The sequence below is a fragment of the Pinus tabuliformis genome, chromosome 3_2 (genome assembly GCF_031772625.1).
Source record: "Pinus tabuliformis cultivar Carrire ecotype Pingquan chromosome 3_2, CPIR1, whole genome shotgun sequence".
Lineage (NCBI taxonomy): Eukaryota > Viridiplantae > Streptophyta > Pinopsida > Pinales > Pinaceae > Pinus > Pinus tabuliformis.
Window position 1 is genome coordinate 167733181 of NC_142302.1, and position 26310 is coordinate 167759490.

Here is a 26310-nt window from a genome sequence, read left to right on the forward strand (position 1 = left end):
CACCACCCACTTAGTTGCCACTATTGACATAAGAACCATGGTATATTGGTAATTTACTCTAACTAATATAGCCTTGAAGCGGGGGAACGAAACATTAAATAGAATTTAAGGTGGATATGTTGTGAAAAGGGAAGTAAAGTATTTTGTTATAATGTGTGGCATTGTATTAAGCTTCTTTCTAGTGGAATTTTAACTTCCATGAATGTTTTGAAGTCAACGTGTTCCATGGATGTAACCTTCCCTCTATGGGTTTCCTGGCTCATCCTAAACCTCATCCAAAACACTGTGAAGTTTGTTAGAAACACTAAGAAGTTCTTCATGTATTTTTTATTTATTTCTTCCGCATCCAACTCAAGTAAATGGAACTTTCGCAATTGATTATCTTTAATTATTTCATAAAATCATAGATGCATTGTGAGCAAAGATCAAGATTGTGTGTGATGGTCCCCACATAATTCAAATTTTCTCATTTATTTGTTTAAATTAGCCTTAAAAAGATAAATTTTAAATAAACAAAAATTGGCAAGAGTTGGTTTGAGTATGACGGAGTTTTTCAAACATCCTTAAGCATTGGAAACAGTCTTTGAAAATATTCAAATGCTTAACAACAACTCCAACACTTCATGATAGTGTTAACAAAGTTTACAATGCTCTTTCCTTTTATTCCTCCTTATGGTCAATGGAGGGAGAGGAATTATTAATTATAGAGGTGAAATAATTCTTCCTACCAAACTTTCATTTGGGCTTGTAAACTCGTTTGTCCACAAGAATAATGTTGGTTTTGTGTTATATTATTTAAACAACTAGCTGGAAAAAAAAAATTAATAATAATAATTCGCTGATATTTTGTGTCTATTTTGGGCGGTTTTCAACACACGATATTTACTTTCAGCAGTTTTATGGTGCATGGTGGTTCAAACCATGGTTTTCTAATATTGGTTAAGAAAATTAAGGTTGTAATATAATATGGGTTAATGGATTACGGGTTTTGGATGTCACGTGATCATATATATTGTATTGTAAACAATGAAGTTTTTTATGATAAAAATACATAAAAAGTGCAGCTCTAAACAGTTTGTTGGTTTTCCCTATTTGGGTTTCCAAGGTAAATCTTTGTGTAATATGTGATTTCCAATGTTCTACTTTTGTGTTTATTAAGAATTTGTGTGTGTATTGCATTGTTATATAATGTTTCAAACTTACAAATAAAATAACAAGTTAAGATCCAAAATTTGAGATTTTAGTTCTCAACATTATGGTTAGCCCTCTTAGCATCATTGCCATTAGCAAACACTTGAATTTGTTCTAGTCACTGTGTATACATATGTTTTGTTGGAGCTTAAAAAGCCAAAAGGAGCCACTTTTTAGTGAAGAAACATGGATCCATATTTATTGTTTGAATATGTGAGTGTTTGCAGCTCCATGCTTATTATAATGGATTGATTGACAATGGCCACCATAGAAGCTATGGGTTCTAGAAAACATATTTGATTGACATTTGAATTGGAAAAAGTATGGATGTTGTATGTTTGATCCTCCTCCTTCACCCAAATCCTTTTAAGTTACCATATTGATTTACACTCAAACTCAAACGCCAATGGTTTATTTCATACTCCTAATAATATTGTAAGAATTTTTGGCTTTGCATTCATTTTGTCATTGAGTGTTCTTGAGTGGCACAATTGATGACCAACCCCTCCTCCTCCTCAATAGACTCAAAGGCATCTCCACTATCATTTAACGTTATTTACATCATTTCATGTCAAAATGCATTTTTAATTCATTCACTTTGCATTAGTGTCCAAGCAAACTCGGAAGAAGCCCTGAGGAAAAACGCATACCCTACTAAGAAATAAAAAGAGGTCATATAGAAGCATATGGGTTTCATCAAATTCAACTAATTATGCCACATCAATGTAGTCATCTAGACCTGAAAAAATTACATAAGTTATACTTTAATATTATTTCAAACCTATTTCTTTGGGCCTTTTTTACCATTTCTTACCAATTATCCCAAATTATTGATCATTATTCAACACTCCACGATTTTCAAAATAAAACTAAAAAACATAAACATGATATTTGGCACAAATAACATACATTACATATTCTTCTTTGTTTCTTTTGTAAGAAAAACACATTAACTTGCATTAGAGTACTCTTTTTTCCTTTTTTAAGTAAGCTAGGGTATTATATTGCAGTCAAAATTTTAAAATAGATTATTAAAGAAGGGAATGGGGGGCTACAAGACTAGTATACTCAAAGAAAAACAAACCAACTTGTAAATATTAATTGATGTTCTCGAAAAACCTCAATATTCATAGAGTTCACAAGAAACCGAAAAGACATAATGACCTACCTAATGGGAAACTAGGACAATTAGTTTTTAACACCAAAGAAGACCATTTTAAAGTTTGGCATACATATGGGAAACTTTGGAATATAAGAAAACTAAACCCATCATAGTTTGAGAATAAAAAATGGAGGTGAATTAAAAGATTAATCCAAAAAAGAAAAAAAAACATCTTATTGATTTTCATATGAGAACCCTGCCATGTCTCTTTTTTGGCCATGATTAGATGGTAACCAATAAATGTGTTTGCTTCTCTAATTTTTCTAGACATTGCTTGAGTTCGAGACTGTTTGATTCCTAAGCAAACAAATCATAAGAAACAAATGGTTTTGTATGCCAATAAAGCTCAACCATCCAAAAAAATTTGGTGTCCCTTGTGTCGTTCATTCCTAGATCTAACAAAAATTTCATGACTAATAGGTCGACATCCTCATCCTCTCTAGATGCATGCTCCACTTTAATAACTTCCTTTAGTACTTTGAATTTCCTCTTAATAGCATCTTGAAATGAGCATTGAAAGGTGGCAACAACAATCTCCACTTTGGTTTAATGAACAAGGGATATTCTTTGATGAGAGGTGCGAGGGGGCGGCATAATGGATGAAGTTAACAAAAGAATAAAAACAAGGGATCTCAAAGGGAGCATTAGGCGGAGCCAACACTAATACAACTATGCATGAGAATTGGTGGAAGAGTTTGAATTATTTCCATATTGTTAAATGGGAACCGAAGCCTTAGGATGGGTTGTATGCTTGGCACATTCATGTCACCTTTTCTCAACATGATTATCCCAGAGTCCATCTACATCATGTGAATGACTCTATGCCGACAAAATCCCCTCCTTGGTTATCCTTATTTGAGGCATAAACTTCCTCATCCAAACCCAAATGTGGCGAGGGGTCAATTTACCAATGTCTGTTTACCAATAAGACAAAACCAACTCCCTTGCATGCAATCTACCAATTCATGTCATTGATCACCTAATGCAAGGATTTTAATTTTTGTATGTTACTCCAATAAACATAGTATATTGATACTAAAAAAAAAAAAATATAGCATAGTATTTTAATTTGTGTGTTTTTATGGCAAAAGAGTTATGTTGACAAGATAAAAAAGATGTTCTATCTCGCCATGCCATGAATTCAACAACAAGATAGTGGCAGAAGATTATTTGATAGTTCCAAAAACATGAAACCCACTAGATGCATGTCAATAATGTCGTTTTGGATGAACAAAGAATGTAAAAGAAATTATATTATGCATGATATGGTATAGCCCTAAGGGTTAGCTTAAGTGGTCATGATCTGATCCGAACTTAAAACAGGAACGCAACAACTTACAGATATAATTATAAACACAGAGATGCAGCAGAAAAACACTTCCTTTCATTAATAGAAAAAATATTGAACTATGCTTACAAATAGAATGGAAATAAGATAGCTTAGGCAATGGTAGCTTACCTATGAGAAGAGATGTGGCGGCTACATGCCTCTGGACTGAGTTAAAATGAGGCTCAAGGGCCTTTTTATTATTGAACAATAAGAGAAAATTCTAAACAACCAAAACCTTAACCCGAGGAGATGTAACACCAAGAGTTTATGGGCCCCGTTGGGGTTAGCTAGGCAGCCAACTTCCCGGGGTCGTAACTTGGTCATATTATCTCTGTTTGACGTGTATGATACCTCGTTGGAAAGACCTTTATGAGGACTACAACTATCGATGTGATTGCCATAACAATCACTAAAGGAATTTTGCCAAAAAAAAAAAAAAATGTCATTTAGGGCCTCAAAATGGCTCCAGAAGTTCAGGACCTGAAAAATTGCCAAAAATAGTAAATTGTGCTACAATTAAGGAAACAGATGAAACTGACTGGGGGTTCTAGGTGGAATAGGCGGGTGGCCACCAATATCCACCTGGATCATTCCTCCCCCCTTAGGAAGCAATGGTCCCAATTGCATGCAGAGCCTCCATGAGGTGAAGAAATTTCTGTTGAACCTAGTCCCTTGTGAACCACTTGCCCTGGTGAAGGAGTTGGCCTACTTTGACAACTCGATATAGTTGTATCCTTTGTTGTCGAGTGTTCTTGATCTGTGTTTCCATGATCTGATCAGTTGTGGCCTGCTCCATGCAATCTGGGTTGAACTTTGTTGGTGTGAGTTGTTCTGCAATGTCATATGTGTCCACCAATGGTGGAAAGTAAGGCAGAAGGTGATCTACATTGAATACTAGGTGCAGACCAAGGAACGGTGGGATGCTAAGCTCGAAGGCATTGTCACTGATGGCCTTGGTGATGGTGTATGGACCATATTGGAGCGGGTGAAGCTTACGATGGGGACCAGCAAGGCGCTCCTTCTTCAAATGAAGCCAAATTTTGTCACCCACCTAGAACTTGTGCGACACTCGATGTTGATCATGGCATTGCTTGTACTTAGCACTGGCTTTGTCCAATATATCCTAGACCTGTTGGTGGATGTGTTGAATGCGCTCAATGAAGTTGTTAGCCCTTTCAGCTTCGGACTGCACATGAGGCAAATCTACCTGAGTGCCTATAAATGGTATGGCCACATTAATGGGGCATAATGGCTGAAATCACAGCCCTACTTGAAAGGATTTGTGGCCTGTTGAGCTGTGGAGAGCTCTGTTGTAGTTATGTTGGACATAGGGGAGACTTTCGTTCCATGTGCATGGATTCTTCGAGTTGTACATGCGTAGAATGTGTATGATCATCTTGTTGACAACTTCTATTTAGCCATAAGTTTGGGGATGGAAATTCGTGGACTTATTAAGTTTTGTATCCAGTATCAACCAGAGACTTGACCAAAATGCACTCAGGAATCCGTTGTCCCGATTTGAGATAATGGATTGTGGGATCCCAAAGTGTACCCACACTCGCTCAAAGAAGAGCTTAGCAGTGGCCTTTGTTGTGATACTCTTCTTCCAGGCCACCATGATGGTCATCTTAGAGAATCTGTTGACGACCACGAAAATGTAATCGCTGTCGTGCTTAATAGAAGGAAGGCCTGACATATAATCCATGGAGATAGATTCCCAAGGCCGACTAGGAGTAGGTAAAGGAGTATACATGCCTTGATTCTCGATAGTTGGTTTTGCAATGGCACAGGTGGTGTAGGATCTAATGTACTTCCCAACATCCTGACGAAGTTTCGGCCAATAAAAATACTTCTGCAATACTGCCACTGTTTTCTCTACTTCGAAATGTCCAGCGACTCGACTGTAGTGCGCCTCCCAAATCATCTTGGCACGCTCACTTGAAGGAACACATATGTGTCCCAAGTGGCATAACAGTGCATCCTGAAGGTGAAAATTTGGAACTTGCTTCCCTTCCAGGAGTGTCTGGTATATGTTGTCGAATTCTAGATCGCTCTTGTAAAGATGTGGCCACCCCGATGTCTCATGCCCATAGGAGTCGAGCACAGTGATTAGCGCCATGACCGGTGGTCGGCTAAGGCAATCAACGACATTATTGGTGTTGCCCTTCTTATACTTAATGTTCAAATGGAACTGTTGCAGATAGGTGGACCATTTATGATGGTGATCGTTCTGCAACTTCCCTTGTGTCTGTATGAACTGTAGAGGCCAATGGTTTGTGTGGATGACCGTTTCCTTCCCCATAATGTAATGCTTCCATTGACGGCAGGCCTACACAATGGAATACATTTATTTGTTGTAAGTGGGGTACTTTCGGACTGTGTCTGAAAGTGTCTCACTATTGTAAGCCATTGGATGCCCATGTTGAGTAAGAACTGCACCAATAACATAGTTCAGAGGCATTTGTCATGATCTCAAATGGTTGTTGCAGGTTTGATAATGTGAGCACTGATGCAGAACATAGGCGATTCTTCAACTCATAGAACGCTTGTTGTTCGGTTTCCGACCAAAATAACTTTGCTTTCGCTCTGCCCTTGGTGACTTGAATTAAAGCCCAAGTGATATGAGAGAGCCCCAACACAAACCTACTGTAGAAATTGGCAAGACCCAAAAAGCTACAGAGCTCTGTTAGAGTGATTGGGGTTGGCCAATCCAAAATGACGTGTATCTTGGATGGGTCCACATATACACCCTGCTCATCAATGATGTACCCCAGATATTGAACCTGGGTTAGGCCAAAGGTGCATTTCTCCAAGTTAGCACACAACTTGTGTTGTCGAAGGGTTTGAAGGAACTATCGAATATGGTGGAGGTGCTCTTCCAAACTTTGGCTGAAGATCAAGATGTCATCTAAATACACCACCACGAATGCATTGGTGAAGGGCTGTAAGATGTCGTCCATCAGTCTCATGAAGTTTTCCGGGACATTTGTCAATCCGAACGGCATGACCAACCATTGGAAAAGGCCCTCCTTGGATTTGAAGGCGGTCTTCCACACATCAGAGGGTTCGAGAGGCACCTAGTGATAACTTGACTTCAAGTCAATCTTGCTGAAATATTTGGCCCCCTTGAGCTGGTCTAGAAGGTCATCAATCCATGGGATTAGGTACCTATTCCGAGCAGTGATTTGTTCGATGCCCGATATTCAATACAAATCCTCTAGGTCCCATCCTTCTTCTGTACTAATACAATCAGGCTCCCGCAGGGTGATGAGCTTGGCCTGATGTGCCCTTTCTGTAGTAGTTCCTGAATCTGCCTCTTACTCTCATCATTCTCTATAACAGAATGTCGATAAATCAGTCCATTAGGCAGTGACGTGCCCGGGGTCAGATCGATGGAGTGCTTGACGTGACAGTGCAGAGGTACCCCTATGGGTGAGGTGAAAATATCCCTGTACTCCTCCATGACCTTGTCCATCTACTGCTGTTGTGCAGAGGAACCTTGCTTGGAAACCGTGGCCACAACCTTCTTCTTGCCTTGGGGGCGAATCATACGGAAAATAAATTTCTTGGTCTGGGAAATGATCTTACTGCATTTCTTTGTAGTGATCAAAGAGATGGCGGTAGGCGGGGCTGCCTCCAGTATCCTGTACAACTTATTAGTCAAAGTAATAATCACAGAGCAAGGTCTAGACTCATATACAACATGTCGCTTCCACAAGTATGGTTGTCCTAACAATGCATCAAAAACTTTAAGAGGAGCAACGTCACATAATACCTCATCTGTGAAGTGCTTGACACTGTAGGGAAGGCAACATTGCTGGTTGACGCGAAGATCTTGTCCTTGGTGAAGCCACTCAATGGTGTATGGTTGTGGATGTGTTGTAATCTTTAGGCCCAGCCACTTCACAACTTCTGCTGAAATGAGATTCTTTTGGCTCCCGCTGCCGACAATGAACTACAGCTGAGAACCCTTCACCCACATTTGTGAATGGAAGAAGCGTTCCCCCTCCTCTGGATATTCAGGCTCAATTTTTTGGATCTTTGTGGTGGCCATGGTGGCACTGGGCTCCACATCAATGATATGCTTCCCTTTATCAGTCCCCTTATCAAGTTTTGATTCAGAGCCAAAACCTACGTCTAATTTGGAAGCCTTCAGCTCAGCCACTAGTGACTACTTGGCCTGACACTCACTTGTATTGTGAGTGGAGATCTTATGGAACTCACACCATTTTCCCATGTCCTTCTTCATCTTCATTGTGTTTTTCTTTTCTTACGGCTTTGGCGGGCTATCCTGGGTAGCCCTGCCTTGGCTTGGTCCCTTGTTCTGTGGTTTGGGGGCGCCTTTTCCTTGCTTTGGATTTGCAGATCCAAAGTCCCGCTTCTTCTGTTTCAACTTCTGCTCAATCTTTACAGTGTATTGATACGTCGAGCCAAGCAAGGAAATGTACAAGAACTCCATCTCGCCCTGGATGTATTTGTGTAGATAGCCGCAGTACTTGAGCACCAAATGCCGCTCAATATCCTTGATACCCAGTTTCGTGCGAAGGGTATGGAAAGTATTTTCGAACTTTGGCACATCATGGTCCCTTCCCTACCGTAGCGTGGTCCACTTTATGTATTTATCTTCATAGCTTCCGACAGGGTAATATTGTTCCTTGATGGTGTCTCGGAAAGAATTCCAAGTGGGTGCAGCTGAAAACAGTGAGGGTTCACTCTCATCCTTTTGTTCACAGTAGGTTTCCAGCCAATCCTTGACGTTTGGGGCGACTTTGAGAAGTGAAAACGTAATATTCTCCTGATTGGAAAAGTCTTGAATTGAAAAATATCCTTCCAATAGATTTAACCATTTATCTATGGCATTTGCATCTATCAGACCTTTGAATATGGGAATATCGAAGTTAACTTGTACCTTAAAAGGAGTGGCACCTCCAAAGTGGCCGCTGGATGAAGATGCATCCCCTGTGGGTAACTGTTGAAGGATCTGGGCAAATTTATCGATCATTGCGTTCCCTCTGTCGCTCGAGGGCTTCCTTGAGCAACATTTTGAAAGGATATCCTACCCCCTCGTCTTTCTTTTCTTCCGCCATGGGAGGTCATTGGGTTTTGCGAGGTTGATCCTGCAATGGTTCAACCAGATCGAGCCCTAACTCCTTATACCTTGACCTTGTTGGGGACATGCAAAGAAAAACAGAGAAAGAGCAGACCGCTCTGATACCACTAATCTGGACTTAAACAAGAGCACAACAACTTATAGATATAAACAAGGATGCAGTAGAAAAACACTTCCTTTCATTAATAGAAAAACACTGAACTATGCTTACAAACAGAATGGAAATAAGATAGCTCGGGCGATGGTAACTTATCTCTGTGAAGAGATGTGGCGGCTACATGCCTCTGAACTGAGTTATAATGAGGCACAAGGGCCTTTTTTATTATTGAATAATAAGAAAAAACCCTAAACAACCAAAACCCTAACTTGAGGAGATGTAACACCAAGAGTTTATGGGCCCTGTTGGGGTTAGTTGGGCGGCCAACTTCTCGAGGTTGTAACTTGGTCATATTATCTCTGTTTGACACGTATGATACCTCATTGGAAAGATCTTTTCGAGGAATACAACTACTAATGTGATTGCCATAGCAATCACCAAAGGATTTTTGCCCAAAAAAAACATCGTTTAAGGCCTCAAAATGACTCTGGAAGTTCAGGCCCCGAAAAACTACCAAAAATAGTAAATTGTGCTACAATTAAGGAAACAGATGAAACTGACTAGGGGTTCTAGGTGGAATAGGTGGGTGGCCATCAATATCCACCTGGATCATTATCAAAATGTGAGATCTCTTCCCCAAAATTGGTGATTTCATGGGCTTGACTCTCTTTATTCCCTCAAGGAGAGGTACTTCGAACTTACGAATTGACAATTTACCCTAGTTATCACCCATTAGTAGTAGTGGTCTCTAAGGATTTCACATGATTCATTATAAGGAGATAAATAATGTAGTGGTAAGCATGTAGTTACAATTATTTACAACCATAATTCCTTGTGAAGTATCAATCCAAACATGATGGTCATGTTTAGTTGTTATCACTTGTGCCCTTGGATGGAACTTGTTCCAATGAATGGATGAGCGATGTCAAGAATGGATGAACTATTTAACTCGCTAGTAAAATCCCCATGCACATTGTCCTTTGTGCTTAGAAAGGAATTAGCTTGAAGTTTTGTCCTTTGTACTCCATGATCCTCCTCTTCTTATCAATAAATCTCTCTAGAAGGAATTTCAATGGCTCGTTCCAAACCTTAAGGTCACTTCCTATCATAAAAATGTTCACCAATACTCTTGTATGTTTAGCTATCACTAATCCCAAAATCTCACAATTGTTGTTATCTTTGTACAACATGAACAAAGGAATTGTTGGGTGTAATCAAAACACTCTTTCATCGCTACATGGGGACAAGGGAAATAATATATTTCATGTTATTCCATCATTTTTTTGAGCTTGACCACTTGAGCTTGTAAAATTTTTGTCGAGTCATGGATAAATTTTGCCATTGATGATCTAACGTGGATTAGTATATAATTTTTCATCTACTTTTGGGTAGAAAAATTACATGAACTGGCCTATAAGGCCTATTTTATGGGTAGCTTCCAGTATGGTGATTCAAGTCCCAAACCTTCTAGAGCCAAGTTGAGGAAACACATGGAACTTTTCGGAATCATAACTTTGCAAGCTTAGGTCCAACCCCTTGACGTTATTCTACAAATAAAAAAAATTCCAATGTTGCAAAGTCGAAGTTTGTATGCGAAAGTTATGCCTCTTAAAAGTTGACTTACTTTGTTGATAACCATGAAAACACCCCCCTTACTCACACATGTGGGGATAGTTATGTCTATACTTTCAATAATATTTTGAAGGTCCAAAAACCTAACATTAATTGAGGGTTGAGGCATGCAAAATCCTTAACCCTAGCCCTAGACAACTATCAAGTTATGTTAAATGCTAGGTCACTTGGAAGAGAAGGGGTTCCATTATTTTGGGATTATTATTGTTTGATAGTTGAGCAAAGCATTGAGGGGTGGGATATTGATCTGATATTCACCCTATGAGTGCCATCAGTTAAATATTTATTAAACTAAAGGTATTACAGACTCATGTGCTGGTGTGTGTATTTTGTGTTACTGAAACAACGGATCGATCAGATTACCAATACAAAAAAAATGAAATGGAAAGACAACAGAGAAATACAGTAAGCAACACAAAGACACAAACAATTTTAATAAGCAGTTCACCCTATTCTCCAGGGCTACGTCTCCGGTACAGCTTCAGTGGTGGCCTTGTTTTATTGTGTCTTTCAGCAAAGAAATTACAATACAGGGACTCAATATGAGTTCTCCTGAAGCAGATTTTGCTTGGCAGGGTGGTTCTTGGATTCCCCAAGCCACTCAGAGTACACAGACTCTTCTTCTTCCTACTAGCTCTGTGACCCTTGGTCTACAGTGGAAAGAGCCAAATGTGATGCTCATTCCGGACAGATTCCTCCATGGGAAGGCTTGAATCTTCAAGCTCTATGGTGCTCGACGCTGCCTGTGGTTAGCTCGGCCCTCTATCTCTTCTGCTTGGCTTTACTATTCTCTGTGTTCAGTCCTCCTCTCCGGGTTCACTATTCACTATCTCTCTTGGTCGCTTGGACACTTCTCAATTCGGATTCCAAATCAACTCTTACTTGTTCGACTATCTTTGTTCATGGCTTTAGCCATTCGATCCCTATGCCTGTTCGGTTCCTCTTCCGCCTGTGTCGATTCACCTTCTGCAGCTGCGCTTGGAGTTCCCTGCATTCAGCGTCATCATGAATGCTCAGGGCATGGCCACTTGTCCTCCTCTAAATGGTGCCAGCATGCTTCATCACTTCGTTTCTTCAGGTATGCCGTGGATGCGTTCTTCCTCCACCGTGGCAGTCAAACCAATTCCAAATCCCTTTAGAACGCGACTTAATTCCCTGTTGATTCCGCTTCTTTCCATCGGGCGCAATCTCAGCCGTCCGATCTGGGCTCTCTAGATCCGACATCATACGCACGTTTCGCGCGGTTGACTTGCTCGACCGATAGTGCGCGATCAACGGAGGTTTTCTCTCACCTCTGCCTGCCACGCGTCGATCGGCGTATGGAATCGCTCCGCTCCTGTCCAAAACCTCTCACCGTTCAAGGGCGCCCCAATCAAAGCCGCCGGTTTCTAGAGTGTGGGTCCTGCCTTTGTACTTTAGCGCTTTTACCTTTTCCCGCCCGTAGTCCTCCAGTTCCCCACGCGACTAGGTGCTCGGGCTTTCCCATTTTGGCCCTGTTCGATTGGGGCTCGTGCATCAAAAACCTCGCCCTTTTTCCATTCCAGGGCTCCCAAGGGCTACTTTGGCCTCCAGCATGGTCTCCATGGGCCTCGGTCAACGCTATTTGACCGAGGTCCCCGTCATTCCACGTCGGCTGCCATGCCCACTAGTTTAGGGTGTTTTTGATACTGTTATGGATTTCATTAAAGATTTGTTCGACCTGATCCAGTCATGGTTCTTGACAGTCTTTCTATGGATCCAATTCGGATCACGGCTTCTCTATTGAAAAAGCTTTTGGACCACCAAAAGTTGGTTTTCAAGCATCGACTAAGTGAGGATACTGTTTCTTCACTTGTCCAATCTCAATCCACTTTGTGTTGCTCGGCTTTGAACCTTTGAGCCCAATCCTGAGGTACTCAACTTCTCCCCTGCGCATTGTCCTCACCTTCCTATCCAGCACTGTGTCTTCCTGCAACTCATTAAGGTATTCAAGTAGCAGGTCATCAATAGAAGGCAATTGACTTTGCTCTTCAGGGTCCTCAATCATTTAAGATTCAAACAATCTCAAACAATCTGCATTTACGACTGAGTAGATGTGCATGTAAGCTGGTAGATCAAGGCGAAACGCATTTTCACCAATCTTCTCAAGTATCCTGAAAGGTCCATACCTGATAGGCTTTAACTTTTTACCTTCACCTTGCATCCTGTCCTTGCTGATATACAGCCATATTTGGTCTCCAACTTGAAAACTATGCTCCATCCAATGCTTATCATGCCTAGCCTTATACTTGGCCTCGCTCTTTTCCAGTTGTTCCTATACTACCTGATGGATCTCCTGGATCTGTTCAATGAACCTGGTTGCCTTATCCACATCACTGTGCCTATCAACCATGGTATCTTTACCAAAGACAAAATCTAAAGGAGACCTTGGTGTGAAACCAAAGCAGGTCTCAGAAGGAGATCTCTGTGTAGAAGAGTGTTTGGCTCTGTTGTAAGCATGTTGCACATAACACAAGTGTTCATCCTAGAGCTTAGGATGTTTACTGCAATATCCTCTCTGTAACTGGATCACAGCCCTGTTTACTACTTCTGTCTGACCATCTGTTTGTGGATGAAAAGCTGTGCTTTTCTTTAACTTGGTGTCCATCAGTTCCCACAGACTAGACCAAAACTTCCCCACAAATTGGGTGTCTTGATCAGATACAATGGAAGTGGGTAATCTGAAATGAACCCATACATGTTCAAAGAACAATTTTGCAGTCTATTCAGCTGTAACCTGTTTACTACAAGGTATCAAAATGCACATTTTGCTGAACCTATCCACAACAACGTATAGGTAATCATGACCTTTCCTAGATTTAGGCAGTTCTCCTACAAAATCCATGGAAACACTTTTCCAAGGGTGAGAAGGAACTGGCAATGGAGTGTACAAGCCTAGTTTTCTATTGCTGGGCTTGCTTTTAGCACACATGGCACACCCTCTTACATATCTAGAAATTGTCTCATTCATTTTTGGCCAATAGCAGAATCTTTGCAGCTGTGCAACTGTTTTGCTTACCCCAAAGTGACCTGATATCAGAGAAGCGTGAGCTTCCCTAATTATCTTTATCCTCTCAGTTTGTGGAATGCAGAGTTTCCCACAATGGTATAAGAGTCGGTCCTTTATATGATAGTCCAATTCTTCTACTCTTTTTCCTTGACTCAAAGTTGCATATACATCTTTAAAATCCATATCCTGAGCATATTGTTCTATGTAGCTTTCATGTAGTACATAATTATGCTTAAGTATGGTAGATGCATTTATAATGGGTCTAGATAACATGTCTGCAACCTTGTTATGTATGCCCTTTTTATATCTGATGACTAAGTGAAACTGTTGTAGAAAACCCATCCACCTGTAATGTCTTGATTGTTGCAACTTAGTTTGGGAGTGTAGATATTGGAGTGGCTGGTGATCAGTATGTATTACTGTCTCTTTACCCATTAAGTAATGTTTCCACTTTTTCACACTCTGAACTAATGCATACAATTCTTTATCATATGTAGGATAGTTAACTACTGCAGGATTAAAAGTCTCAGAATGATAGCATATGGGTTTGCCGTGATGTGTCAACATTGCTCCCATGGCATAGTCACTGGCATCAGTTTGGATCTCAAATGGTCTTTGCAAATCTGGTAGTGCTAGTACAGGTGTTGTACTTATTTTTTCTTTCAAGGTGTTGAAGGCTTTCTGATGTTTGCCTCCCCACTGAAACACCTTATTCAATCTTGTTAAAGCATGTAAGGGAGCTGCAATCGTGGAGAAGTTAGAGATGAACTTCCTCCAATATTGTGTTGCTCCTAAGAAGCTTCTCACTTCTGTAGCAGACCTAGGTTTAGGCTAGTTTACATTGACTGCCACTTTAGAGGGATCTATTTTCAATTCACCTCCCCCTACTATGTGACCCAAGTAGTTTAGAGATGTTTTTCCAAATTCACATTTTAAGAGTTTAACATAAAGTTTTTCTCTTTTCAAAACATCTAATGTCTGCTTAACATGCTTTAAATGTTCTTCCCACGTTTTACTAAAAATCAAAATGTCATCCAGATACACAATAACAAAATCATCAAGAAAAGGTCTGAGTACATCATTCATTAATCGCATGAAAGTAGCAGGAGCATTAGTTAAGCCAAAAGGCATAACTAGCCATTCATACAATCCTTGCTTTGTTTTGAAAGCAGTCTTCCATGCATCTTTCTCTGCAACTCTGACCTGATGGTATCCACTGTGCAAATCCATCTTGGTGAAATAAACAACTTCTTTTAATTGATCTAAGAGATCATCTATGCGAGGAAGGGGATAACGATTCTTGATTGTTATCTTATTCAGTGCTCGGTAATCAATGCACATTCTCCATGTGCTAGGCCTGATGAAGCCCTTCTCGAGCAACTCCTGCACTTGCTTCTTGATTTCAGCATTCTCTAAAGCAGACAACCTGTACATCCCAATGTTAGACAATGGAACATCTTGCTGCAAAATAATATCATGTACTATTCCCTTTTTGGGTGGCAGACCTTTAGGTTCTTGAAACAAGACATCATACTTTGAAACAACCTTTTCTATATCAGCTTGTTGTTCAGCATTACAGCTCTCAAATACATTGGTTTTATCAGGTTTCTTTTCCTTTGCAACCATCAGTAAGAATTGTTTGCATGAATTAATCATTCTTTTCATCTGTCCTGAGTTTATGAGAGTATAATTATTCTTGAGCTTATGAGCTCTTACAAAGTATTCGATTCCATCTTTAACCAATAGATACTTGTTCTCAGCTCTATAGAAAATAGTCTTTCTATTGTACAAGTAAGGACTTACTAAAACAATTCCACATATATCCAAAGGAATTATGTCTAACTCAACCTCATCTACAAATGCTGACCCAAAAGAAAACTTGAGTTTGCACTGTCTAGTCACTTGTAGTTGTGCTTTATCATTCAACCATCCTAATGGGTATGGTTTCTTGTGAGGTGTAGTTGCTAATCCCAATTTCTTTACAATTGCTTCAGAAATCAAATTTACTTGAGAGCCACTATCAAACAAAGTATCAATCTTTTGATTTTTGGAAATAACTCGAATATGGAAAAGCTCATGTCTTTTTCTCTCATTTTCTTCATCAATGACAGATTGAGCAGAATTACTAGTGGATGCTTCAGAATTCTTACCTTTTATACCTATGGATGCTATGGTTGTTTCATCTCCTGATTCTGACCCCAAATCTCTCTGAATAGTTGCAGCTGTCTTCTTCTTCTTGCCCTCGGACTTCTTACGTCTCAGATCTGGATGCAAAATCCAACAATGCTCATCATCATTCCCCTCCTTTTTACAGTGAGTGCATGAGGCTTTGGCTTTCTGTGCAGTGTTAGCCTTCGTTGCTTTCCACTTCTTCTTTTTTTTCTCCTTGCTCTTGCTTACAGTGGGTTGGGATGGTCCCCCAACTTCTGGATTGTCATTCTTTCCTCTAGCCTCTAGATGAGTAGCTTGTACAGATACCTCATCTATACTAGTGGGATTAAACATGAGGATGGTATGCCTCATGTAGTTGTGTATACCACCAATGTACTTCAAAAGAGTCTCTAGTGAGTCTAGTGAGATACCCAACGTCAATGCTCTCTTTCTGAACTCTTGAGTATACCCTTGTACACTTTGCCCCTTCAACTGCCGAAGAGTTTGCCAACTCATCATGGCCTACTGCATGTAGGCCAATGGATAGAACTGTTTCCTGATTGCAGAAACAAAGTCACTCCAGACAGAGATGGTCTTACCATGGCTTTTCATATCAGCTTGGGTTCTACCATCCCACCAAACCAAGGCAGTGCCTCCTAGGCGTGGGCTTGCCAGCTGAATCTTACTCTTGTCTGAGTTTATGTTCTGTACCCTGCAATACACATCAATTTGTCTAATCCAATTGTCCAATTTTTCAACATTTAGCTTTCCATCATATATAAGCAAATCAAATTTAACATCTAACTTAATCAAAGATGCTTTCTTATTATGTACAGGGCTATTAGGAGGTGTGAGAAAGTTTTCCTCTTTCCCTTTTCCTTTGGAGTTGTCATGGAAGTGAAACTCATCTTCTTCTTTCTCTTGCTTAGAGCCTGATGCATCTTCCAACTTTTGCTTTCTAAAGTCTCCGTACATTTCTTCAACCATGGACTTCATAGCTAGGAAACTCTTTATGAATTGAGGGTCTGGCCCCATAGAACTTTCTTCTGACATGGTCTTTCGAGGATAGACTCTCCCAATTTCAGGATTAGTTTCCACCAACTCTCCTTCTCCTAATTTGAGCTTTGATCTTGTGAGCATTCATAGCTATACCAACACAAGAGTGTCTAACCTTACAACCTTATGCTCTGATACCACTTGATCTGATATTCACCCTATGAGTGCCATCAGTTAAAGATTTATTAAACTAAAGGTATTACAGACTCATGTGCTGGTGTGTGTGTTCTATGTTATTGAAACAACAGATTGATCAAATTGCGAATACATAGAAAATGAAATGGAAAGATAGCAGAGAAATACAGTAAGCAACACAAAGACACAAATGGTTTTAATAAGGAGTTCACCCTATTCTCCAGGGCTACGTCTCCGGTCCAGCTTCAGTGGTGGCCTTGTTTTATTGTGTCTTTCAGCAGAGAAATTACAATACAGGGACTCAATATGAGTTCTCCTGAAGAAAATTTTGATTGGCAGGGTGGTTCTTGGATTCCCCAAGCCACTCGGAGTACACAGACTCTTCTTCTTCCTACCAGTTCTGTGACCCTTGGTCTACAGTGGAAAGAGCCAAATGTGATGCTCAGTTGGACAGATTCCTCTATGGGAAGGCTTGAATCTTCAAGCTCTCTGGTGCTCGACGTTGCCTGTGGTTAGCTCGGCCCTCTGTCTCTTCTGCTTGGCTTTACTGTTCTCTGTGTTCAGTCCTCCTCTCCAGGTTCACTGTTCACTGTCTCTCTTGGTCACTTGGAATCTTCTCAATTCGGATTCCAAATCAACTCTTACTTGTTCGACTGTCTTTGTTCATGGCTTTAGCCATTTGATCCCTATGCCTGTTTGGTTCCTCTTCCGCTTGTGTCGATTCACCTTCTGCAGCTACGCTTGGAGTTCCCTGTGTTCAGCGTCATCATGAACGCTTAGGGCATGGCCACTTGTCCTCCTCTAAATGCTGCCAGCATGCTTCGTCGGTTCGTTTCTTCAGTTACGTCGTGGATGCGTTCTTCCTCCACCATGGCGGTCAAACGGATTCCAAATCGCTTTAGAACTCGGATCAATTCCCTGTTGATTCCGCTTCTTTCCATTGGGCGCAATCTCAGCCATCCGATCTGGGCTCTCCAGATCCGATGCCATACGCTCGTTTTGCGCGGTTGACTTGCTCGACCGATAACGCGTGATCAACGACGGTTTTCTCTCACCTCTACCTGCCACGCATCGATCGGTGTATGGAATCGCTTCGCTCCTGTCCAAAACCTCTTACTGTTTAAGGGCGCCCGGATCAAAACCGTCGGTTTCTAGAGCGCGGGTGCCGCCTTTGTACTTTAGCTCCTTTACCTTTTCCCGCCAGCGATCCTTCTATTCCCCACGTGACCGAGTGCTCAGGCTTTCCCATTTTGGCCCTGTTCACTTAGCGATGCGCGATTAGCACTCGCGCATCAAAAACCTCGCCATTTTTCCATTCCGGGGCTCCCAGGGGCTACTTTGGCCTCTTGCGCGGTCTCCATGGGACTCGGTCAGCGCGCTTTGATCGAGGTCCTAGTCGTTCCACGTCGGCTGCCATGGCCACTGGTTCAGGGTGTTTTTGATACTGTTATGGATTTCATTAGAGATTTGTTCGACCTGATTCAGTCATGGTTCTTGACAGTCTTTCTATGGATCCAATTCGAATCAGATATTGAAGTATAACAAATGAGGTAGAAGATTTTGTATTTTTTTTTCAAACCATAGTGTCCATGGCAACTCCATAGTGAGTGCCCATTTCTTTGTACTTGCATCTCATCACTAAGAAACAAAGAGTAGAATGCAAAGTATAGACCTCACTTTCTAGCTGGGTTTTCTCTTGTATTAGGTTTCCCAAGTCATATATTGTGTTTAATTATTTGTATGGTGGGTTCATTTTCTTATTTCTTTCATTTCAATTTGAACTATTTCCAAAAAATTGAGCACTACACTAGTAATTATAATAAGATCTAAGGTAACAAACTACATAATAAAAGATATTATAATATTGTAACATCTGTTGCAATGAAGTATTCCAATGGACTATCCACTCTAGTTTACATATCTTATTAGTATTAATAATTTTCTTTATGGCTTTTGTGGGAAGTTGTAGTATCCAAAAATTGGATTAAGAAGGAAGCCTCAAAACCTTAACATGGTGGATGAGTCCAGATTTATTAATCCTTGAGATGAGTTACAAGAGAGGTTTCCTAAATTGGAAGAACAAGTCAATGATATTGTTGGGTAAAAACAATTATCTTACTAGATCATTAATCTATCAAACCAAGGATTGGATGTTTTTTCAAGTTATCATACAAAGTATATGTAGGCTATATGTTCCCTTCTAGCATTAGTCACCTAATGTGTTATTTTTTAAAGTTAAAGAAACCATTCAATAGAAAATTAAAGCCATATAGAGCTATGTACTTTGTTCAACACACACATAATCAACATCAATCCACTCAAGAAAGAGTAAAAAATATAATAAACTATGCACTTTGTTTGGTTCACACAATAATCCATTCAATAGAGAGTTAAAGTTATAATAAGTTATGCACTTTGTTTAGTTCACACAATAAGCTAGACAACCAAGAGTCAAAATTATGATATGCTACACACTTTGTTCAATTCAGCCAACAATCCACTCAACAAAGATTCAAAGCTACAATAAGTTATGCACTATGTTCGATTCACACAACAATCCACTCAACAGAGACTCGAAGCTACAATAAGCTATGCATTTTGTTCGGTCCACACAACAATTCAACAATAATAAAAATAATACAATTAAGAAATTAACACATTTTAGTTGCAATGAGTCAAAAACCACTGAAATTGAATGAATATAGATTAATTGCAAACTAATTAATAATTAAATTAAATCATATGAAGGTTATCTAAACTAACAATTCAACACTTTCTCTCAGGAGTGGGCATTGTCTCCCATAAATAGAACGTTGTAGAATGACCTCATAAGCCATAGAATCAACTTACTAAATGCACCTAAACTATGATTTTTAAATCAATTGTTATATATCAATTAATCATTGTGATAGAACACAATATGTTCTTTTAATTTTCTTCTCCTCCTCTTCTCACAAAGAGGGACACAACTTTTATGCAATCTCTTAATTATATGTTCTATTCTAAGAACAACCTTAAGAATATTATAAATGCTCAAGTTGTTCTAACTAACAACTAGACAAAGAATAAATTTCTAACAACTAATTTGGAATAGCTAAGACAATACATCCATTTCTTTAATTACATCTTGTCCACATTAGAAATTACAATAGAATAGCTTTATAACAACCATCTCCATAATGGTTCTAGCTTATTTCCATAAAACGACTCAAATCCATCATGCTAATTAACCACAAGTTCAAGACCGTTGGGGTCAATGGAATCTAATATAAGGAAGATAGTTATATCCTCAAATTCACGTGGAACAAAGAATCATAGATATGACATGACTTTGTTGGAGTAGTAGGATCGTAATATTCCAAGAGTAGTAGCTTTGTGATATAATAGGAATAACAACCTAGTAATATACCAGAGTAGCAACATACTGATGTGACTGGAGTAGTAGCATTGTGTCCAACAAGAGTAGAAGGACATTGATATACTTTAAGTAGCAATGCATTGATATAACTTTAATAATAGCATTACCTATGTCATAACAACTTGGAGTAGCAGCTTAGTATATACCATTCTCATGAATAAATTCAAAAAGGCATAAATATTCTAAATACACTAACATAATCCATCAAAACAACATGAAATGTGAAAAAAAACATACCTTGTATAAATTATATCAATATATATAATATGAAGCTCAAAATGTTTATGAAGGATGGCAAAAAGAAGCTAAAATATGGAAAGAAGGGTGTGCTAAAAATGACAACTCTATAGCCCAACAAATATAGCTCACAACATGAACAAATCAACCAAATATAACATGAGAGCGCGAAAGACGAGTTGAGGATTTGACCTAGGGTTCTGCTCTGAAAGTTGCAATGGCTATGTCAGGAGGGGGTCCAGAGGTCCCTTCCTTCCCCAAAATCATAGCTGGCAAAGGTAAGGAGCCATAGTCTTCTTTTTTTTACAAAGCTAACCACTTATAATTCCTTCAAGAAGCATGTTGCCAATCGCTCAGGAGAGGGAGGGGCAAGGAAAAGCACTGACAAACAATCCAACTCATAGCCTAAAAGCTCCAATGGAAAAGCTCAAACTTCATTGCAAACTGTCAATCCATGCAAACCCAAAACAAAGAAGATATCGACCCTGGAGATCATGGACCCGAATTTTGCAACTTACAGGGATTATATGCAAGAACATGCAATCATATATAAGTTCATGGCTTCCGGCCCATAAAGAAAACCCTCAACTAGTGGATCAAAACAAAATGGTGCGCAAAGGGAGAGATCAGGCTTCAGGGAGAGATCAAGCTTCGATCTTCTGGAGGACAAGGATCGTATCTTTGAAGGAAGCCCCTACTTCTTCAACTCGACTGGTCTTTACATGTGCTACTAGAAGGAGAACTTCACCCCTGAAAAGGAGGATTTCATAAGGGTCCATGTCCAGGCGCGGTTATACTTCTTGCCCATGGACTACTGGTTCCTCTCTGTCGTCAAAGGCATTAGAGACGAAAAAGAAGAATATATAAAAATGTTTGAAGGCACTAGAGCAAGACTGTGTGTATAATATGCTCGCATCTATGTTTACCTAGATGTCTCAGGCGCTCTTCCAGAAGCCATCAAACTAGTATTTAGAGATGAAGTGTGGCTCCAAAGCATTGATTATTAACACATACCCTTTAGATGTCGAAAATGTCATGGGCATGATCATCTCTTCTCGGATTGCTCTCAGAATGCTTCCCAAGCCACTAATCCTCAATCTCAAAAGAGAACAAATGAACAGGGATTCACGAAAGTGGCACCCAAAGATAGAAACAATCAAATGACCCAAGGGAAACAGGCCTCAACATCCCAATTTAACGAGAACAAATTTGAAGCTCTGGGTGAGAAACAAGAGGAAAAGGAAAAGGAATAATTCACAAATGATGAAGGTGTCACAAATCAACCGCCACTCAACCACCAAACTTAGAAACAAGAAGCCAACCCTAGCACAAACGTAGATGTTGTTGGACAAGGAACTAAGGATATAGAAATGGAGAAAGAGGACAACAATGACATAGCAGAGGAAGAGGCGATAAAAGAGGTCTTAGGGGGTATGGATCTAAACACAATTGTAGAAGTTTGGGAGAAGCGAGGCCTAGTAGTTATCCTAGGGGAGTATATTCAGAAAATAGAGGGAGAATACCTCTATTAAGAAGAGCTCCAGCTAGCTATAACAAAGAGGCAATATGGAGACCACAATAACATGAGTATAAAGACTCACATCCCAGCTGACCAATACAATCCCAAAGGATCAGGAAGGAAAAGAGGTAGAAAACCAACTAGTCAAGTACTACAAAATCTCATAGCAAGACTGATAAACGAGGGAAAGGTAAGAGCCCTCACCCTAACTCCAAATATTTCTCAATGAATTTGATCTCGTGGAACATAAGAGGTCTAAATGGACCCACAAAAAAGAAGCTTCTAAAATAGAAAATAATGGCAAGTAAGTTGGAGATGTGCTCATTCAAGAAACTAAAATAGGATTAGAGAATATACCTGCTCTACAGAAGCAATGTTGCAAGGGCTACAATTGCATAGCAAACGTCGGCAAGGTATGGCAGGTGGTCAATTAATAATTTGGAATGAAATACTATTTGAGCTTAAAGCGTCCATAGCTACCCAGAACTCAATAACAACAGTGCTTCAACTAATTGGAGCTACTAAAATTTCATGCGTTACCAATGTTTACAAACCACATAGAGTAGCTGATAGAATCCACATGTTGAACACCTTAAGAAGAATCAATGAAGAGTTTCTTTACCCCCCATAAAATCATTAGTGGATATTTCAATATGATTCTCAACCTTTCTGAGAAAAAAGGGGTTCTCAAGAGATTGGATAGAGATGCAGAGAATTTCAGGGAAGCCCTGGAACAAATGGAAATGGTGGACGTGCAAACTACCAATGGCATACACACCTGGAACAACAGAAGAGGCGGGGAAGTAAAAATTGCTTCGAGTCTCGACAGATTCCTAATTTCATAATCCATTCCCCTAGCAACCCTAGAAATAGATGGTAGAATCCTATGTCATGTTGTAATACCCCTTTGCTTTTTTTATTTTAATGTCTTACTATATGTAGACTGAATGTTTAGACTTGATGGCGGGAAAGCCACGCTTGGATGAAATGAATGTGAACAGTAAAGTTATTATGATGTAATAAATAATTTTTTATTAATAAATGGAAAAATTAGAAACTACTTGGGAAAGAAACATTGCAGTAAAGAGATTGTTGCCAAAATAAATCTTCCTTATAAAAAAATAAAAAGGACTCCTAAAAATCCTTAGGAGGTAATGGATAAGATTTAATGAGATGGGAGAGAAAGATCTAATTAAATCACTTCGCTGAAGAAAGACACTAAGTATGGGTGGAACAAAGCACCACGAGAGAGAAAGGAGGGCTTTAAAGGGAAAAAAAAAAAAAACTTTTTCCTTTTTCTTTTTCGAAAGAGATTCTAAACTCGATTAGTTGTTTTGTATGAATTGTGTATCTGAATTTTGGATAATTGATTTCATGTAAGCGGAATTTGTTTAAGCTTGGTTATGGATCTTATGGAATTTAGTGCATGGTGTAAATCAAATTTTGATGAGCATAGTTCATTATGGAATGAATTTTATGGATCGAAATAGGTTATCAATGTGTGTTCGTAGTGACTTTTATTTAAAAAAAATGTTGTAAAATCCTAAGGAAATAGGTATATATGGTAACAAATAGAAGAGATGTCGGAAGGATAGATTATAGAGACGACTAGATTACCTATGACTCAGTATAGTGTTGTTTCTTTATGGGACCTAGGAAGAGTAATACTATGTTATTATTCAACAGAAAATAATATATTTTGAATTAGTATTATGATACCATAAACTGTATGAAGATTTGTAAACTTGATGACTAATTATATAGGCTAGTGGGTGCTAAATTTTAATCATGAAATAAAAATGAGACAAAGAACTATGAACCTTAATGGATAGTACACATGCAAGGAGGAGGGAAATTACATAGTCATCATAGAAAAGACAATCTCCTTTCTCATCTGAACTTCAGTGTCACACTTATGTACATACCATAGAAAAGTTGGGATAAACCTGTGGTATGGACATGGGTAATATCCAATATAACCAGATAGGTACAAGCAAGGTATGAACTTTTAATGGAATAATTGAAAAAAATCGAGTACATATTACCCATTTCCTTTGTCGTATATGCCTGAAATTTCAGGTGTATAGTGTCAATAACATAGCTAAGCACTATACCAGATCAGTAGAGTTGGGGCATGCCCAAAAGGGAAAAATTGTAAAGCATCTGGATGCTCCTCAATCAAAAATATCTAAAGGATCTCGCTATCAATCCAGCGAATAGGGGTGATAAAGTATAAAATTTATTATCCAAAACTTGTATATTAACACCATATTTTTATCTAGAAACCGAAACCATCAATTGCGAGGAAAACAACATAAATTGTAGCCATAAAACGAAATTGAATATAATTATACATCAATGCTCCTCAATAAAATGAATATTACCAGATACACATCAGATGTCCATAAGTAAGAAAAATATGTAAACTACCTTACCAATACCAATGGAAGGGAAAAAATGATAACCCAATTCATAACATAATCAAACAAAGAAAACTCCATACAACAACAGACAAACTTTAATTAAAAAAAATATACTATATATTCAAGCAGTCAATAACCCTAGAGGTTTTCAATACAGTGTACTCCTTTAACGTTACAGTGGCCATAATGGGCCTCTTTAACCTAATTTCACAATATAAAATCAATGAATAGGTTACATGTTCAGGTTTCCCTATTACAGGTGCTCGCCAAGAGAGCCATACTCTCTTTAATTCCCTCCAGGCTTAACCCAGATAAACTTGGCTACTAAACAAATAAGAATGCAACTGCATGATAGCCAGTAAGAGGAACCTCGTGGAGACCAACCTGAATGAATGGCGAGCGAAGATTAGATGGGGAAACTTGTCAGATGAACACGAAACCTAATTAACCAACTTATGTGTTACCTACAAACAAGAGTGTAGATTAAAGCCGTGAGTTTTCGTACTACTATAAATTTGTACTCCGTATAAAAGAAAAACCAACAAAAACATATAAGAAGATTTAGTACCTGAAGATTAGAGACCTCCGATGATAATTCCTATAAGATTTTCGTTATGGCAATTAGTATTAGGTACAAGACCACCCCATACCCTTATACAGAGAATGAAAATTAGTGTAACCATACAGGAAAGCAATAAAGAACAGAACCTAAGTCCCAATAGGCTCAGCGTTAAAACCCTTCAAAGACAAGTTAATTCGAGCTTATTAAAGATTTATAGCCTAGGAAAAAGAAAGAAAACAAAACGAGAGCCATTAAGGAAAACTTTGAGACCCAATTACCTGAGTTGTTGGTTGAGCCGAGGCCAATTCCACAAAGAAAAACCCCACCTTACCTGCAAGAATGGAAAATAGTGACCCTATGGGCCATGAATTCGATGAGCAATTGATCCCAGGCATTCAAATGCTAATATTAATGACCATAGGTGAGACTTAACAAAAAAAAGAAGACTTTGGTCCTCATATTTCACCGCGGCATTGACCATGTCAATAAGGGTAAAACTACACCAGAAATAATGAGAATTTGTTTTCACAGATTAGTCCTAGGGTAGAAGCATCCAAAGGTACATAGTGAAATATTTATACATGTAAATATAGTGGGCGGAACAAGCTAGGAACCCTCGAACCAAAAACGACAAGTTGGCGAAGCCACCAAACACAGAGCACTCACCAACTAGAAAATAAGGAAACAAAATTAGAAGCAGTCCTGAAAAATACCGGAAGTAACAACATAGAATTTAGTGTCAAAATAAAGGGCAGAAGGCTTACCATTTGCCATGGTGGAAGAAGGATGGAGTGCGAACATGCCACAAACCTTGAAATGGAGATTCCAAGTGTTAGTTTATCGAGACATTTTTCCATAGGTGCGCTTGATAGAACAAAGACTCTCCACCCCTACTGAAACCCTCAAATGGGGCGGAATGCAAATCGAGGAGATAGGTTAGGATTAGAGGGATGGGTCCTCACCTTTGGATTCATGTTACTTCAATCCCTACCATCCATGCCAATGCAGTATTGAAGATCATGTGAAGAGCGTGTGAATAGGGGGATCGTGGAAGATTTTAATAAGTGCACTACAACCCATAGCCTGCCTTCGACATGCCACTTGGAAGTTGGGCAGATGGAACCTTAATGTAATTCTAACTATTAAATATTGGAATCCACTAAGGTTGTGAGAGTGTCACTTCCATTTCTCCCTCCTGTTGGCGCAAGGTGTGTAGGAACTTAACCCAACCTAGCTAGATTACCAATTAATAATATTAA

At 39.2% G+C, this 26310-nt stretch overlaps 1 long non-coding RNA gene across 6 annotated transcripts; it reads right to left on the reverse strand.

The window, feature by feature from the left end:
• Positions 1-24598: 24598 nt before the first annotated feature.
• LOC149180323 (uncharacterized) lies at positions 24599-26057 on the reverse strand. 6 transcript variants are annotated; one of them, XR_016257440.1, is made up of 4 exons: positions 25816-26057; positions 25330-25382; positions 25058-25087; positions 24599-24873 (listed from the first exon to the last, which is right to left on the reverse strand). It is a non-coding gene; the product is annotated as an uncharacterized LOC149180323 (long non-coding RNA). The 6 variants fall into 6 exon arrangements; XR_016257441.1 differs by having other exon boundaries at positions 25058-25140; XR_016257442.1 differs by having other exon boundaries at positions 25330-25406.
• Between the last annotated feature and the right edge of the window lie 253 nt (positions 26058-26310).